Below are 17,307 nucleotides of genomic sequence, written 5' to 3' on the forward strand. Positions count from 1 at the left end.
ATATATGAATATATGAATTTTTAGTTATACGTGATAACTTTGATGAATGATTTTGGTTCAAATCTTTTCAATACAAACCAAGTAGTAATGTGATTTATCAGTTTTACATGAAACATGTATAACTATATTGATTCATTATAATATCATATTTTCATAAAGCTGTGACTAAAAAATATCATGTTTCTAATATAAAACGACTTATTGACTGGGACTTACTAAAATGGATACTAATTCAGCTTACAGTTTTAAAAGTAGATTTTAATTTACAATTTGGATTAGCCTGTATCTGATTGGAGGTTGATTAGGGAAATCAGACAATAATAATCGACAGTCGAGCCTACATTTGACGTTGGTAAGCTGTTTTAAGATAATGACATGAATTCACAAAGTTTTGACTTTGAAAACTTTAACAATATTAAGAAGGATTTTTTTTTATTTTTACATATAAAATTAACAAGATGTGGTATGATTGCCAATGAGACAACTCTCCACAAGGTACAAAATGACAAAAGAACTATAAGTCATCGTACGACCTTCAATGATAAGTAAAACCCATTCCGGTTAGTCAGATATAAAATGTCCCGAAATGACATATTTAAAACAATTCAAACGAGAAAATTTAATATTTATGTACAAATGATAAATAAAAAACAAATATGATATGCAGCAACACACGACAACGATTAAATTACTGGATCCTGACTTGGTACAGGCACATATAGAATATAGCATGATTAAACTAGTTTTAAGGCACCAGTTCTAAGATGCACATCAAGAAGGGAAATTTATACAGGCATGTCAATCAACGGTAAAATAGCCATACATTCTGAATCTAAGAGTACAAACCCCAATTCATTATATTTTTTTTAATAAAATCACCTTTCTAATAACTTTTATTAATGCTTTTTGTAATGAAGAAAACAATATCAGAAAATTGTAACTCCAGATATACCGAGCTTCAACTTAACAGTGAACTTAATCAGAAATTGACAAAGCAAAAACAAACTAAGTTTATGCCCACATGTCTGTTTTGCAAGGTAAATCGCAGCTTTAAAATGACTAGATGTTAAGATTTTTTTTTATATCGGTTAATATATGTTAAATCCGGTACTGTAAATTATTGACTTCTAACTGCGTTCTCAGTCATACACCTTATCGCTAATCCCGGCTGACCCGGCCGCTTGAACTTTTGACGTAAACAACAATCACTTTTCCATTGTGGCGTCAGATATTTTGTTTTATGACGTCAACATTTTACGGGAACCTGTGTGATATCCAGCAATGGCGGACAAATAGCGATAAGGTGTATTATATGTGTATGTATTTAGTTAAATAGAAGTAGTGACTTCTTTAAAGTGGATATAACTTACCAATAAAGCCTCATACACTAAAACACAAACATTTTAAAGTTTTTATGATAGAAACTTTCATTAATAAATGCAGGAACATTTATTGTTATGCATTGCTTTACGTTTATCAGGTGTTAAAGACAGAGTAGAATAACACTCTGTAATTACTTTAATAACGACTCATAAACCAAACCTCTTGTTTCAAGTATATATTTTTTTATCGAAATCAAAGATTGTTTTGCTGAAAGAAACAGTTATTTGAATGAAAAATGTAGCTTGAAAATGAGTTAAATCTTACTAAATCACGTTACGTTGATATAAAATATGTTGATAACAGAAGGCGTTTCAATTTGAAGTTGTTTAAATGACTTTAATAGATGTATAATTGTATTCTTACACATATATGATAAATAAAAAGATGTACGTTGCTTACACCTGTAGTTTTCCTCAACTGTTTAAAACACTTTGAATTGTTACCATCCAAAGCACATGTAATAGCGCCAACCTTTCTCAGGGGCGTAGCTAGAAAGAAACGATGTGCAAGGAAAAATTGTTTTTTTTTGGTCATAGGACAGTTGAAAGAGGAGCTACATGTAGATAGGACTTATAAAAAATTTATGAATGTAAAACTAATAACAAAGCTTCTGAATAGAGTAAATCATGGTTAATTGAGAACATAAACTACACATTTTTCTGATACAGAATTTACTCAAAATTGTCCAAAATCTGCTCTTCGGGTCTAGGCAGAAACGAGCTTCCCTATTAATTTGTCAACATTCACAAAGAAATCCCGATGAACATGCAGTAATACTAGAGATAATAACCTGTCGTTGTTCATTTTTGATCGTATATTTCAACGAAGTAGTACACTGATAGATCTCCACGGTAGCACTCGCGAGATGATATAAACAAGCGTACGTGTTCGCCACCGAGCGACCTCCCAATTTTAATTGTCAAAATTACATGCCAGGTCAGTTTTCTCAGACTATGTTGAGATTTGTTGGTTTGCTATATTTACTACAACACGATGAAACAGCTACGGCTCAAAGAAGCGATTTTCTGATAATACCAGACGCGACTCCACTCTCCAGTTCCATTATCCGTAAGGGTTTCATGTTTTTTGTTTTGGAATAAAGTTATTTATTTATTATCATATGGTCTATAAACGCAAAATATAATGAGACTTTCCAATACTGTTTTGGCGTGTATGCAGGGTGATTGGCTCTGGTAGTCTGTCTAACACATCGCCGTGGCATATTTTCAACGATATCGAAGGATTCTGAAAATCTATTGCCGATTGGTACATCTCATTCTAAACATCTGTAAAATGTGCTCCGAAACTACATGCCTTAGACTGAGTATAACTAATTCAAATCTTGTAAAAGATACAAGTTACTGTCCGATTTTGTCATGATCTCCAATAAAACTTCAATTTTGAAACTAAATGCCGTTATTGAATGACATTTTATCTATTCAAAAAGTGACAACATATGTGTTTCCTTTAAACATTTAATTTATAAACTTTTATTTTGCAATTTATTTTTTGCTTGCCGAATCGATGTGCACGCAACTGCGTGTTAGCGTATAGGGAGGTACGCGCCTGCAGTTCTATATCAATATATACTGAGTAAAAAAGTTTAGAAACATACATTTAACATTAAAAAAATAATTCAACCTTTAATTTTTTTTTATCAATATGTTATCAAGTAAAATTAAACTTTATGAATTATTTTCCTTTAGACAAATGTTTATTTATTATTATGTAGAATTCTCATTTTAACGATATATCTTTTTAATATTGTCATAAAGAGGGAGATTTGGCTAGTCATCATCCCAGATTCAAACCATCATTCTTTCTTAAAATGTCCTGTACCAAATCAGGAATATGGCAGTTGTTATCAAATTGTTCGTTTCTATGTTTGTTGGCATTTGTTTTTGTTGCACTTCAGTGTTTCTGTTGTGCCTTTGTTTCCCTCTTATAGTTGATGTGTGTCCCTCGGTTTTAGTTTGTAACCCGGATTTGGTTTCACTCAATCGATTTATGACTTTTCATCACAGGTATACTACGGTTGCCTTTATCTATAGAAGAGTAGTTTACTTTTCAAATATAAAATAAAGAAGGAAAATATTTGTTGTTCAACTTGTTTTTACTCAGAACCCAGAACCTTTAACAAATGGTCACATTTTTGTCATTCATTTGTCATAAAACTTTGAATTCTCTATGTGCATTTCTTATGAACAATTCTGCCGAACATTTGGGTTTACTATAAAGTAAACGTGCCTATCTTTATTTTTCAATATTTCATTATTTTCCACACCTTTACGCTATTATAGGAGACATCATCAAGGTGTTTCGAACGACTGTTAAATATCAATTGAGCAATATTCATGGCACAACAATAATAATATAAACAGTAGTTTATCGATGTTCAAATCTGATAATGAATTAATACCCAGGAATAAAAGTGTTAAATAAAAACAGAAATATTATTTTATTTTTTAACTAATGTTTATGATGAACGCACGTAAAAATAGTGAAAAAAAAAGATATCAGTATTCATCAATCAATATATAATTGTATGTTATGAAATGTAAGATACTTTTATCAAATACTATATTAACCGCTGTATTTCCCTGTGCATGGAATATTGCTGTATAATACACTTTAACCATACCAAGTTTATAAAATATGTAACACCTGACGCTCGTTTCGTCTATATAAAACTCATCAGTGGCACTGAAATAAAAAAAGTTTGAAGGCCAATAAGACACAAGATTATAGTGCATTACAAAGCAAATGTTCCAGAGAGTTGTACCATATACAACTGAGGTCATCCATGCATATGGACAGAAACCCTAAGTGCTTCGAATAATTTGCAATTTAATAACAGAGACAATAACAATAGATATATTATGTCAACACAAACTGCTGGGTAAACGAGTTGATTTAATATCATTTTTACACGCCAATGAAAAAACATCTGCATACATGTGATTTTTATAATAACATATAAAATGTTAAAACTTTGTTACATATTTTACTAATCAATTACATGGCCATAGTTCTCTACCACATTATAAAATCTAAAACAAAGCAATCATACATTTTTTTGAAAATTGGTTTGAAAACTTTTTATTCCACAGCGTTTTCTAGTTTTGATCCTCATCAGCTTTTTTTTTAATACGAAGCACCATGACTTACACTAGCATTAATTGATTTAGTATTATTGAATTTTATTATTATAGAAAAAAATGATGGACATGTCCAAATTGTTGAAAGCAGTACCCGTCCTTCTTTCTGGTTGACATCATTCATTGTCTACTATTTCAGAAAACCCACGTTCAACTAGTGTTTTATGGGTTTCAAGATTTCTTTTCAGTTTTTGTTTCCAAACTATTTTTTTGTTTGCTTGTGTTATTTTGAACACTCTGTTGTCAGTGTTTGCCCATCTTTCTACGACTTTTATATCTTAATTGCATCACTAATATCTTATAACTATATCAAGTGATTATTGACGGAAATCTTAGAATTGGATTTCATAAAGAAGGATGATTATACAGAAATATAATCATGGAAAGTACCGAAGATTACATGAGGTATTTCGTATAATTAGTATATTGTAAAGAGATAATATATGCATACAGATAAAATTATGGTTCAGATATACAATTTAACAGAATATTTATGACTTGGTTGTGAAATTAAAACGTATACTTTTACGGATGTATATATCTGACATCTTCATCCTTTGTTAGATTTCTTAAGCTCTGTAATGTGCGTACACTCGTCTAATCCGTTTTGATTATCTGTTTCTTGCTGTTGCTTTTTTTAAGTTGATTGGTAAATCGCGTAATATAGAAAAAATAATTCAAAATTTCTAGAGCGATTTTTTGGTGCATCGTGGTTAAGTTATTTCAATTGCATTCTTACCAGCAAAGAGTAATTTATTCTTTGAAACTGACCGCCACATAGTTTTACGTTTCACTTAGTGTGTTGGGAATTTTTTTTACGGAAGTGGACATTTGCTAGTTAATTTATTATTTATTGTTGCAATGCTGATTTAGACACTGTTTTATCAATTTTGGTTAAGGGTTTCGAATGCATGACATAATTTACAGTTTGCTCATATAAAGCTGTGATGTATTTTTTTTAGCATTTTCATTTATTATTTGAGTGTGAATTTGCAAGGCGGGTAATGCATGCATATAACGAGTCACTCTGTGGTCACAATCAGTCTAGCTTATTTTTTTAGGTCAAGTGGTTCCCTCAGTTTAACATGTATCTTCATAATCAAGTAACGAAACTTTAGCAACGGTAAACTACTGTCTTCTGGATTAATTACTTTATTTTAGAATGAATGCATATCTTTAGTTATGAAAGGTACCAGGATGAAAATTGAGTACGTCAGACGAGCGTTTCGTCTACATAAGACTCATCAGTGACGATCATATCGAAATATGTATCAAGCCAAACAAGTTCGAAGTTGAAGAGCATAAGATACGCGTATTTTTTTTGAAATTGAAATTTTTAATTGACTATTATATTTACTGGTATTTCGATCAATAGTTTAGGAATATTTGACCCATCTTTTTTAATTTATGGTCTATAGTACAATTTTAACCGCTCCATGTTTACTGTACAAGAAAGTATTATATTTTAACGGTCATAGATATTGCCAAAATTTCTTTAACCGAAATTATTATTTTGATCGGTTTTTGCATTGAAAATAGTATATTTTAGGAGTTGTAAATAGTAAAAGACGTCTTTATTTAACTATAGATGATCATATTATGATCATGCGTAATATTTTGTTTTGGCAGAACAACTTGAAAACAGACTTTTTAATTCCAATAATATATATTAAATCCACAATTTAAAAAGTTTTTCCTTCAGACAACACTATCTGAACTTAAAATTAAATTTTCAATAGATTTGAAAACATCCCCCTTACTGTTTCTGACACCTTCCTCTAACACGATCACATTGTGGAGGAAGAGAAAATGTGTATCATACAAAAAAGGAACAGAAACAAAATGAACTGATGGTTGCTTGCACAAAATGTCTTGTCGAGATAAACAATGCAATGTCTTGTAAGAATATTTACGATAAGAAATTTCCTTTTTTTTTGTCTTTTATTAAAATAAAATATCTTAATTTTGTTAAAAGTGCAACAAAAATGAAAAGTGCCTTTGCAAAAGTTATTAAACTCTCAATTGTTAAATGTTAAAATAATTAAACTTTATTTAAATGAAACAAAATATTTACTTAGAACTTGACAAATATTATTTCTGTTTCAGTAGGCTGACAAAACATATTTTAAACTTTAGGAAAATATCGGTTAAATGATTAGATACCGTTTTTGCTGGCTTAGTGTTCAATGCCGACTGACGATCGTGAACCGTTGGTATAAGTGTAGTCACACGTTTTAAAAGTATAAACCAATAATCCGTAGCATCTGCGGTGGAGTTTATCCAGAGACTTGATCGTCATGGCATCTTTGTTAAGATAAAAAAGAACGGGTTACGATAAGGAATCGATTTGTACCATTGATAGGTTTTAAAATATTTAAAGTTTGGGTCATGAAACATATGTATATTAGCCCTCTTGGTAATAATGAAATTGAATTTGATGCGTCTGTCACACAACGTAGAGGTTTAACTAGCTATAAAACCAGGTTTATTTAACCAACTTCAAAGAAATGCCTGTCGTACCAAATCTGGAATATGACAGTCGCTTGGTGTGTTCGAGCTTTCAATTTTGGCATTTGTTAAGGGACCTACCGTTTTGATCTGTTATTTTTGTTATTTTATTATTTACTCAAATCTATAAGTCCATTTATCAACAAAGTGATGAGAATCGGTTACTAAACATTGTTTAGTAAACAATAGATGAGCATAGATGGGAAGCAATGAAGAAGTTATCTTCATTTGTCAATTTTTTTTATTATCATGTGTTAATTTTAAGAATTTTTTCTAAATACACATGAATCGAAATATTGTTTATTTCTTCTTTGCAACAAAAGAAACGATTTAAATTTTCCCATTGTAAAGTGAGCAATATACGGAAATATTCTAGAAAATCTGCCTATACTATCAGGATATATATTACACTTGATACGATATACCAGGGTTTGAGTATCTAATACATTTTCCTCGATAGATGGTTGTTGATTACATAAAAATATTTAATCAAGAGTTCTAAATGGTAAAGTTGAATTTATACCATCAACGGTTTAACGGACGCCAACATGATTTGACTTAACTTGTCAGAATATCTGTGTCATAGATGACCACAAGTACGTTCTTCTTTTCATAACAGCAATTAATTTCTCATGGGATATATCATGTGCTAAGTGGTAATTAATTATTTAAATACCTTAATTTTGTTTAAATGCAGCTTCGCATTATACGTAGTTTCTATCTTACGGAGAGAACACAGACAATTTATTGAATCAGAAACGATGTATGTTGCAATGATGTTTTAGAACTAATAAGTCGTTATTGCAGCAGCAAAGAAATACATGAATGTTTTAACAGCAGACATTAAACGATTTGATTAAATTCTTTAAATGTTAAAGTTTACATAATAAATATTCCGTCGTTTACTGAAAAATACAGAATATCGTTGAAGTTTGATCGTTATTTCTAGACTATTCTGCCAAGGGTTTACATTTACGAATATTTTATCACATTTCTCCTTATTTCAATTGCTTTTAATCTAAGATTTAGTAGCATATTAAGAAATATAGAGCTTTTAAACAAAGTCTTCATTGGCAAAGTAATAACTGGATCAACGTAGGGTCAACAAGGGACTTGAAGTCATAGATAATAAAATTGAAAATGGAAATGGGGAATGTGCCAAAGAGACAACAACCCGACCATAGAAAAAAAAACTACAGCAGAAGGTCATCAACAGGTCTTCAATGTAGCGAGAAATTCCCGCACCCGGAGGCGTCCTTCAGCTGGCCCCTAAAACATAGATAAACATTTTTTATTCTTGGATAGATTTGTAAATACTAATCGAATCAGCTAAGGGACACACAAGTAGAGCTAATAGCATATATTTACATATCTATTTAGAATATGAGGACAAGTCGTTTTTAAACTTAATACAGAACATACCTACGTGTGGTATGTAAAATATATAGGTAATCTTTTTCTTTTCTCGTTGTCCGGCTGCATATACAAAATGAACAGATATTCACAATTGATTTTTCATTCAGGATTGATTATCATATTGAACTATTTATACATGAAATGACGAAGTGAAAAGCCCCTGAATTAGTTAGTTAAGGAAGTATATGAAGCAAAAGAAATAAATGTACACTTGATTTATTTCTTTAATAGTGAAGTTAATTGTGTGAAAAAAAAAATTGAAAACAGAAGTGGAGCTTTGGATATTGCAAACATTTTTAAATTCTTTTTAAATGTATTAAAAACTCATCAAAGATACCAGGCATAAAATTTTGTACGCAAGATTACAAAAAAACGTAGCAGTGATGATCGATTAAAAACTTTAAATGGCATGACACACATACAAAAGCAGTATTTTCACCTCCAATTTTTATTGTTTTTCTTGTAGTATATTCAAATCATAAGGCACGTGTGAGAAAATGGATATGTGTAAAAAAAAAACTCATTTAAGACATACCTTCAGAAAACTTTAATAATTGTAACGTGTTTAAAGAGGTGCAGAAACTAGGGGCGATAACTCTTAAAAATCAGCTGAGCTTTTCAATAGCTTACTATAACTATGGGGAAACCAATCTTTTCAAAGATCAAAATTAGTGCTTGAAAAACTGCAAAATATTCCTGTAAATAGGGTAGTTCAAATTTCTTGAAATTTTCATATTTTTGTAAACAGGTCAAAGTAAATATTTTGTCAAAACTTTATGGACATTAAATGAGTCAAATATATTCTAGTCAAAGTGTTGGGTACCCCGTTAAGCAAAACGAACTTTTCTTTGAAAAATGAAATGGAAAATGTCGTCATATAGATATAAATGTATAAATATTAATAAATACCTGTGGGAGAACGAACTTAATTAATCTGTCAGAATAAGCAGTTCCTTCATCAGTTTCATACGTCGAGTGGTACATGGTAAGATGAACGAAAAAAGTCAAATGTGAATGGAAAACTTGTAAGCCTTGAAATCCCTCTTATTCCAACTGAACATGAATTAAAAGAATTTTACTTAATTTACACTTAAATATGTAAATGCTTTGTAATAACGTACATTTCTAAGACGTTTTGATTTTGCGCGTTCTTGGTGAATGAAAATCAAGAAAAGCGCTTTAGTGTCATTGGGTCAAAGTGCGTATAGAAAAGAAAATTGTATCCGTTAAGGGATTTATTTTATATAAACACATTTAATCAGAATCGCAAAAGATAACCATTCTTAACTGATTCATAAGAATTTTACGAATACACATAATAAATTTTGTTTTACTATTCACGCAAGTACATGTTCATACAGATACATGTACACAGACGTCGGTGCAATATAACACAAAATATCAATTATAAATCAGAAGTTATATGAGCTAGGTACTACTAGTACCTGATGAGCTCCTGGTGGTTACTTAACAGTTTCTAGTACAAGACTGGAAATGGTATGCCCCTAAGATAAAAATTTGAAAGAACATATCAACATTATCTTTTACGTTTATATACATTTTGTAAAAATAATTGATTGACTGTATATATGTGGACGTATGTTTAAAGTGTTTACTTAGAAAGCTTAACGTTTTAATTTTTCGACATCAGATGCTCTTGGTGTATGCAAATATTTATAATAAAAATCGACACACCGTCTATTGCATATCTTCATACATAACAGCATAGAATACCGATACTTAATGTGCTACTGTCAGCGATTTCCTATACAATAAGATTACAAATAAAAGAATGAACGCTGGCGTATAAATGTACCCAATATATCTTCTTAGTCATATCTAGCTTGTAAATATTGTTCATGTTATTTGATTGATGAGAAAAAATGCATTGAGTTGATTAAAAGGACTGTAATATTTTTCATTCTATTGAAATCTAAAACAATAATATGGCTGTCTATCTTCTAAATTTAGAATTAATGAATAGAGATATTATTTATTTAGATGATAATAGCCCGTCCTTCAATAACCTTACTTTATAGTCTAATTGTATATACATTTCCGTGAGACCTGTAAATCTTGCATTTAGACGATTGTCGTATCAAATGCATCTTATATTTGCAAAGCTTAATAACTTTTAATGATCGACGGAAGCAATCACTTTACTGTAACAAAAGCTCCTAAATCAATTCAGTATGAAATAATTCATATCATATCTATTAAAGCGAGCACAAAAAAACTTCCCTTTTGAAAAGGCTTTGTATTTTTGAATGTTTGGTCGTGTATAGGATAGTATTTGTCGTGTTTAGTTGCATTAATTTCCGCAAGGATTGAATATCATCCATTTTCAGCCGTAGATAAGATACATTTATATGCGTGAAACCATAATAGTGTTCTATTTGTAGTAACTAGTTTCTACAGTTTTTCTTTGTCTTTTACAGTTTTTCTGTGTTTTCTACAGATTTTTCTAGTTTTCCAGTTTTTCTATGTAGGGTTTTTTTCAATACAATTGGTGTAATCACAATTCTATCATTTCACAATTCCATTCTCAATTTAAAAAAAAGACCATCATTTAAAAAACAAATCCGAAAGGTTACGAAGGGGGAATTACGAACGTTATGTTGAAGAAAGATACACAACACCATAAAAGACAAACAAACGGAAGACAAACAACATTCCATAAAACACTACATTCATAATAAGTTGTCTAAATTGTCTAAAAGAGGAGAAGTTATTAAAAGATGGTTTCATAAAATCACATTGAGTAAATACTGTGTCGTGTTTCTTTTATTTAATAATTTAATGCTTCGTTTTGTTATTATGTATTAGATTATATAATTTATAATCGAAGCAGATTTTGTATGAAACGCGTCGGAAGCGCTTTTTACTAGTCTAAGAAATATGCGAACGATTAACTTTTTCAAACCCTATAAAACTAAATAGAAACATTGACTAGTTCTTATAAATGCCTTTATATGCTACAATCATACATTCAAGTTTTTCGTTTGTTTTCCTTTATTGAGACACATGCATTTATGAAAATGTTGATGATACACCCAGTGAACCAGAATAAGTGGGATTATCAACCCAAACTTTCAGAACTCAGACTTCGGAAACCAACATTCATCAATTCAGATAAAAACTGTATTCGAGGTCCATAATTAGTAATACAACATTTTAACCATACCAAATTAAATATTGGAAACTTGCGTGTGATTTGATCATCTGTAATTCGAATGGAGTCATTAAATAGTTAGACAGACCAGAATCAAGTTTCCTATTAGAGTAGTAATTTGCGCTAAATTTTCCGGCATCTGTCGTCAATATGAGACTCAACATTGCTAGTTACATTCATCATTATGCTGTTTGCATCGTGACATCATGAATTAACTCTATATACGTTGAACAGTAATACAGCTGTAATTTATCATAAGCTTAGAAAGCAAAGACTCTAAAATAAGAAACAGCCAAAAAACAAATAATACGACAGATAATAAAATACACAAAGGGAACGTTCTTTGAAATAAATAAAAAATATGTTGAAATGTCACAAACCGAACGCAGCATATTGATGTGAAGAAGGAATGGAATTTGATAAAAACAGGGTTAGAAATCCAAAATTTAAATCACTTACAGAGCATGATGGTTATAATCTATTTCCATAACTACCATTTTATTTAAATTTTGATTTTAGAAGCCTTATACACCATAATATTTTGATGTATGATATGACAAGAAATGTTTATTGTTTCCAACGCTTTCAAAAACTTGCTAATTGATGGACAAACAACTACGACCGAAGTTAGAGTTTATTTTTATACTTCCAATTAGCCAGATTATGGGATCGTTGGTTGAAAATGAAGCTGAATCCAATCGATCGACAATTTGGCCTTATATTCAGTACATTTGGAGGCAAAGTGTAGTACTCTCAATATAGAGAGACGAATTGCTTCAATACATATATTTACAATTTACACAATTATTAATTTGTTTCATTACGTCAGATGGTATTTGAAATTGAATTATCATTATTATCGTTTATTTTATTTCTCTTATCAGTCCACTAGAAATGCTTGAACTTTAAAAAAGCCAATAGCATCATACATTTATAATTAATCTATTTTTTGTCTGAAGTTTGAGATTTGGAATTAACCAAACTCAGATTCCTGTTGAATATTTATATATCTAGTAATCGTAAATCTTCAATAAGAATTTGATATGTGCAATTAGAAGCATTTGTGTATTATCGTGAAAAGCTCACATTTTCTGTTATACCAAATTTAGGTAGAAGTTTTGACGTCTTCATGGGCATTTGAAATACAAAATAAACATTGTATACCTACAGTGTTGGCTCAACATATCCGACTTTTTTGTTTTCTTTGATCCCCAAATTCGTATTCAATTAGGCATTTGAACTAATTTCATTTGAGCGTACGAATATATTTTAATAAGTTTTTAAATAATCTTTGTCGATGTCAGAATTTGTAGACGTTGCGTTCCAATGGTATTACAAGCCCAGTAGTCAGCACTTTTATCTTCCTTGACATGACATATCATTGATACATAAATGTTTATAAACGTTGAAATACTCTATACATAAAGGTTTTTCTTTCTACCCAAGACATAGCTAGCTATTGTCGTATTTGTTATGAATATTCGGGGTTTTTGGTGTGAATACTCTTATCTGACCATCTGATATTATGAATTCAAAACGACGTTCTGTCATTATATCTAACAGAGTATTCAAGAAATTTTTCGTAATCATTTTTGTTGAAGCATAATATTTGGAAACAAAACATGTATTCCAGAGCATCGTTACATACAACCTCAACACTCACCTGCGATTAGACGATAGGCTCTTAGAAGAATTTTTTAACAGCATGATTGGAAGAGGGGACATTGCAATTTAGTATTAAGCATTTTGTGGACGAGCTTCAGACACAAGATGAAAAGTGAAAAAAAATCACCTGTTTCGTAGCAAGTTCAAGTACATTTTATATCTTACGGCAATGTTCATTTCTTGTTTTTATTCTGCAATTGATTTACAAATTGTATAGAAAAACCTTGAAAATAAGAAAACCAAAAACACTGCTAATGAGTTATAATGGTATGGCGATTACAATGACAGATTACAATCGGATTCTGTATTTTTGTCTTGTATAACAAAAGTCATCCATCAATTAAACAAATAAGACTCTAAATAATTCAATGCAACGGAATAAAGAACAAATGAAGGCAACCAAACGTGGTTAGAGTTTTACAATAGCATATACTTCATTTGGTATTTAATGTTTAATTATCATTCCTATAAAAGATTGAAAAAACCTAGATTACTCTGAAAATAGCACAACAAATGTCATAAGACGTCAAATCGATCATTACTGTGTAGACCTTTTGATGACCACGCGTTTATAGTGGGTTACACTTCTCTTTAATGGATATTTCTAATTGTGGATAATACATTTATTAATTAACAATCCTTTAAATGCAATGCTAGAGGATTAAACGATTTCAAATGGTTACAAAACATTGTACAAATCTGCAAAGGTAAGTATTCATTCTTTTTTCGGTTAAGTTAGTTTCATAATTTATTTTCATACAAAAAAAAAATGAAAATCTATTTTTGGCGACCATTATATCTCTATCAAGTAGGGAACATGACTGTTGTTATCCGTCCATTTGCCATGTGCTTAGTGACTTTCTGTTTAGAATTTTCCTCGGAATTTGGTATTTCTGTCATTTTACTTTTTATAAGAATCATATGAAATGCGTTATTTTCAAAAAATAACATACACATTTGTCATACGTAATGTCGAAAATCTGACATTTTGTGGACGAGCTTCAGACACAAGATGAAAAGTGAAAAAAATCACCTGTTTCGTAGCAAGTTCAAGTACATTTTATACCTTACGGCAATGTTCATTTATTGTTTTTATTCTGCAATTTTACCATTCCACTTTATTCTATACCTTTTGTTGTCTTTAATCCTGACAGTACTAGTATTCAAAATAACCAAAAGAGGACTCCAATACCAAAATGAATGTTGACGTAAATAGTAATTTTAACTTTACCGTTTTCACAATCCACTAGATTATGCAGAATGGGTTTTGCTCCTTTGCGAACTATAGTTGTTACCTTTTATGTCATTTGGTTTCTTGTTGAGAGTTGTTCTCTGGGCAATCATACCACATCTTCTTATCTTAGCAGCACCATGATAACAGAATTCTTTGCTTCATATAAGATATCTTATATCTAGATAAACAACCATCTATCAAAGATGTGTATTAGTATAGCAAATTAGTGTAGTTGTGCATTCTATATCTTGTGTCAGCGTTTATAGGGTGTTTATGAACATAATATAAAGATCGTCGGAGATTACTATGTATGTTGACATATTGCTGTTTTTTTATGAATGGAATTGTAAAAATCTTGTATCTCTTTTCAGTGTAACACTTGTCGAATTAATGACAACATTTGTTACAAATTGTTTATTATATGCTTTATAACATGAAAATCTTCACTACTACGGATTTGTATGTATTGCTTGAGAATTAAAGCTTGGCATAATAACGTCAATTCTGTGATCTTAGTATATTTGCTCTTGTTTCTGGAAAATATAGCATTATACTTTAAAAAAAAAAGGCAACATTGTAGAGTATTTCATATTTGGTTTTCAAATATGATTAGGCAATATTGTTAAAAAAATATGTATATTCTAGTTCCAAGATTTAACGACACTTCTCAATTGAAGAATTTGGGAACACATGAAAAACTTTGAAAATGCAAATTGTGGTCAGACTCTAATGACAATCTTTGAAAAGGTATCATATATGAACATATTTTTTAAAGCGTGTCCTTGTTTACAGCTAATAATGTATCGAGTATATTCTCAAACATGTGTTCTAATATACACCTACTGAAGTATTTTGACGCAGAAAAATCTAGTCTAAAATTTGGTACAACAAAACGCTCTTAAAAACAGTGGTTATCTTTTGTTACTATGTTACATATATGTTTTTCGTTCATTTTGTACATTATTTGACCGTTAGTTTTCTCGTTTGACTTGTTTTACATTTGACATTTCGGGGCCTTATATGGCTGGCTATGCGTTTTAGGCTTAGTTCATTGTTGAAGGCCGTACAGCGACCTACAGCTGTCAATTTATGTGTCGTTTGGTCTCTTGTGGAGAGTTGTCTGATTGACAATCATACCATATCTTCTTTTTTTTAATTAAGGTACAAAATTTGAAAGTTCTATAGAAATTGCACTGCACTCAGGTACTCAAAAAAATATTAATTGAATTATAGGTTAGTAGCCTTTAACAATTCAAATCACCAAAAATAACTGTGAATGTAAATGCCAGTACGAAATAGTTTCACATTGAAAACATATAAAGTACAGTTCCAAACAAACTTGTATGGTTTTTTGGTGTTGACAAATTGATTTTGTTAGATGATACCGTGTCTTAACTGAATAGTTCTCACATTTCCTGTATTAGTGCACGAGAAGACACTCGAACTTTATTATGAAGAAACCAAAGATAAGCATTTTGTTACAAATCAGGAAAGTTTTTCAATGAACTGAACACTTAAACAGTTAAGTTCAGAAGAACAAATACTAGTGCCAAAGGTAGAAGACGTCAATTGTTTATACTATTGCACGAAAAAAGATATTTAAATTGAGTGTATTTAAAAAGATGTTTTAAAAACGCGCGTCTGGCGTTAATATAAAATTTCGACCCTGGTATCTATGATGAGTTTATTTATTATCTAAAACTGATTCTCATTGCGCGCACATAGAGTAGATATTTTAAGTATTTCTGATATACAAATAACAAGATGTGGTATGATTGTAAATGAGATAACTATACATCAAAATTAACAATTCACAATTCAATTGGACATAAACGATTGAAGGCAACTAAACCGTTCGGCCTTCTCTGATGAGACATGTGATATAACATGTTGTAAGCATACTTATGGTATGTGGGTACACAGTACAGTAGAGGACTGTCAATTTCTTCTTGTTTGGTTGAATTACAAAAAAAACCCATCATTTCCTATTAAGCAAATACCGAGGGAGTATACGTTGAATTATAAGTGAATTGTCAAAATCAATTCGTCATAAATTACTTAAGTCTATGTTATTTTCCGATGTTCTATTAATTTATTAGTTAGAGACAAATAAAACTAAAATATAAAAACTAAATGTATCGCATGAACCCCAAAAGACTAAGTGCGTTGACATAGTACCCGTCTCCGGTTATTTATATATAACCATCATGCTAATACATAATCAGCCAAAAATATATGATGATACAGATGAAAAAAATAGTTTGTACACGAACACATATTGTTAAAGGGGTAGTAGCTGAGACTCAAATTCATGTTCACAGATTCTCAAATATGATTTATAACATACTAAAACGTATATCCAAATTACAATAAGTCTGTAAGCATGTACTCGATAATATGTATCGTGTGTATTTTAGTCCAAACGCCATCTAATGAACTGTTGATATGACCTCCGAATATTGCCGATGTTCAAATAACCCAATATAAACATAAACATAAAAATAGATAGATTGTGTCCTCGTGCAAATGGATTTTAATAGGTATGTTTGGTTTTTGGTGGATCGAATCAGTCAACTAAATTTTTCACCTTTATTTCACTTAGAATTTTGACATTCTTTTCCTTTTAATTGATGGACACGACTAATGCATGATTAACCAATCTCAAGCTAATGAGTTAAATTGGAGCTCAAGTAAATACGGATTTAATTAAGTAGAGTTTTTCACTTGCAAATGAATAATTCATCAGCGATATTTCTTTAGATATTTTGACA

The 17,307-nt window shown here is 30.5% G+C and overlaps 1 protein-coding gene across 1 annotated transcript in view; it reads left to right on the forward strand.

Moving 5' to 3' along the window:
* The first annotated feature begins 228 nt into the window (after positions 1-228).
* Positions 229-17,307, forward strand: part of LOC139516747 (5-hydroxytryptamine receptor 2B-like) — a 30,346-nt gene continuing 13,267 nt past the window's right edge. The window contains exon 1 of the mRNA XM_071307031.1: positions 229-352. The gene's annotated coding sequence lies outside the window, so the exon portion shown is untranslated. The remainder of the gene's footprint in view (positions 353-17,307) is intronic.

Source organism: Mytilus edulis, chromosome 3 (genome assembly GCF_963676685.1).
Source record: "Mytilus edulis chromosome 3, xbMytEdul2.2, whole genome shotgun sequence".
Lineage (NCBI taxonomy): Eukaryota > Metazoa > Mollusca > Bivalvia > Mytilida > Mytilidae > Mytilus > Mytilus edulis.